Source organism: Erinaceus europaeus, chromosome 17 (genome assembly GCF_950295315.1).
Source record: "Erinaceus europaeus chromosome 17, mEriEur2.1, whole genome shotgun sequence".
NCBI lineage: Eukaryota > Metazoa > Chordata > Mammalia > Eulipotyphla > Erinaceidae > Erinaceus > Erinaceus europaeus.
Genome location: NC_080178.1, coordinates 27,051,256 through 27,054,259, shown reverse-complemented (window position 1 = coordinate 27,054,259; position 3,004 = coordinate 27,051,256).

Genomic DNA, 3,004 nt, shown 5'->3' with positions numbered 1-3,004 from the left:
CTTACTCAAAGAACATAAGTACACTAATTAAAAGAAGAGATTCAGTTCTGTGTTTATCATAGCCTATCCACAACAACCAAGAATTGAAAATAACCTAAATGCCAATGGACAGATGACTGAATACAGACGTGGCAATATATACACAATGGAAGACTATTCAGCTATTTAAAAAGGTGTAATTCTGCCATTTACAACAACATGGATGATCGGGAGGGTAATCATCTTAGTTAAATGAACCAGGTGGAGAAAGACTGACAGCTTATGATTTCACTCACTCATAGTCAACAAAGAAATGAAACAAATAAACGAGCTAAAAGAAACAAGGAAAAACTCAGGGGTTGTCATAGTTTCCAGGATTTAAGAGGGATGGGTAAACAAATTACAAGGAGTCAACTGTATGAGAATGGACAGAAAACTAGAATTCTAGTGCCAAACATAATATAACCACATAAACAGATGTTGCTTTTAAAATGCCATACATCTGAAGTCTGTATAATGTTATGAACAAATAACACAACATTAAAACAGATAAACTTAAGAAACAAAGTCAGAAGGAGAATAAACAAAGTAAAACTTGCTGTGAGTTAGGGGTATTTCACCAAACCAAGGAACTTTGGGGAAGAAGAGGTAGGGAAGGGGCCAGGAGGCTCTTGGTGTCCTGGTGTATGATGGGAGGGAAGTATTTAGGGGTGAGAGTGTTCTTCAGACACATATGACAGGGAGATAAGAACCTGTGTCAACAACCATACTTTAATAATTCATTAACACACCCACTTCTTCTTCTTCTAGTGTTTGCCCTTCTTCCGTAGCCAGTCAACAGTGTCAGGTTGAGCCTGATGTAAAGTTTCGAGACCTCCTTTGAATCTGGAGAGGTGGCAGTCGTTGACTATGTGGGTCATAGTCTGTCTGTAGCTGCAGGGGCAGTTAGGGTCGTCTCTGGCTCCCCAGCGATGGAACATAGCAGCGCACCGGCCATGGCCTGTTTGATAGCGATTGAGGAGGGCCCAATCATAACGTGGTAGGTCAAAGCCGGGTTGACGCTTGCAGGGGTCTGTGATGAGGTGTTTGTTCTTTACCTCAGCTGACTGCCAACTCTGTTTCCAAGAGTCTGGAACAGAGAAGTTCAGTGTAGGCATAGGGGACCAGATTGGGTGACGAGACGTCAAGCGTTGAACAGGGTGGGCGAAGATATCCGCATATATTGGCAGGTCCGGTCGAGCGTAGACGTGGGAAATGAACTTAGATGATGCCGCATCCCAACGAATATCTGGCGGGGCGATGTTGCTAAGAACTGGCAGCCATGGAACCGGGGTGGAACGGATGGTTCCAGAAATTATCCTCATGGAGGAATATAATTTGGAATCGACCAGGTGGACATGGGGGCTACGGAACCATACTGGGGCACAGTATTCTGCAGTGGAATAGCATAATGCCAGAGATGATGATCGTAGTGTGGAAGCGCTCGCGCCCCATGAGGAGCTGGCCAGTCTTGCAATGATGTGATTCCTCGCGCCCACCTTTGCTGCAGTTTTTATGAGATGTTCATGAAATGACAGGGTGTGATCGAGAGTAATGCCAAGATAGACTGGCTGGGCTTCATGCCGGATTTTCGTATCGCCAAGCTGCACATTAAGCTCACGCAAGGCCGAGGCATGGTGTAGATGGAAAACAGATGATACCGTTTTTGCAGTGCTAGGGATTAGTCGCCATTTTTTACAGTAGTTAGATATCAGAGACATGTCTTTCATGAGTGTTTCCTCGAGGATGTCGAACTTTGATGCCTGAGTTGCACAGCAGATGTCATCGGCGTAGATGAACTTCCTTGAAGAAGTTTCTGGGAGGTCATTGATGTAAATATTAAATAGCGTAGGAGCCAGAACAGAGCCCTGGGGGAGGCCACTTGAGACAAGTCTCCATCTGCTAGACTTGTCACCCAGATGCACCCGGAATCTTCTGTTTTGGAGAAGAAACGATATAGTGTTGGCCATCCATGGAGGCAGGCATCTTGAGATCTTGACTAGGAGACCACACCCTAATAATATAAATAATAAATATAATATAAATAATATAATAATATAAATAATAATATAATATTATATAATATAATAATATAAATAATAATATAATAATATAAACTAGGAGACACACCCCCTAATAATATAAACACACACACACATCATTAAGAAAACCAGATGAAATGGACCATGTATATGAGGAGTCAGTAGCTGGAATTCATTGATAAGCACTTACTATATGTTGTGTTTTCCAGTGTTTCTTTATTTGCTACTGTGTTGTAGCCTGTACATTATATTCATTAAGTGGGAGATGGCCATCATAATATGTCAACTACAGTCACAGTGGCATAGTGTTGGGTCAGCAGTGCTGGGTGGCTACAGTGAGTGGCTGTGTGTGATGAAGGTGGATTAGACCCACTCCCCATGCTGCCTCCGTTGGGCTTTTCTGCCCGGGACCAGGAGGATGTTACCACTGAACCAGGGTTTATCTCAGTGAGGGACCTCCTTTCTGCTGGGCTTTTTCTTCTCTTGGCCAAAGGAGATGGTGCTCCCCATCTCAATCACATTTCCAAGTGGGACCCCACAACTGACACAGTAAGCAAGCAGGCAGAAAGGATTTCCAGAAATTGCATTATATTTCATTTATATGAATTTTTCTTGAGGAAACCTAGTTTTACAAGAGTGTTGTTGTCTCAGGGGTACAATTTCACCTTTCCCAAAAGTCCTGTTAGTATAACTCACTGTCCACCTTAAGGCACTGACAAATGAATCAACTTTTACATCAGAAAACAAGCTAGACTTTCCAGACAGGAAACACCAATTTCCTTATCTGAAAAAAAGAATCAAGAGAATAGATGAAAGATGAAATACCTATTGAGTGCGACTCTATAAACTGTGTCCACTACTCATCTCAATACCCTGTGTTTGTTGTCAACATTTCACAAATGATTTGGGGAGGTTAAGATAGTCACTAAACATCACACTGACAT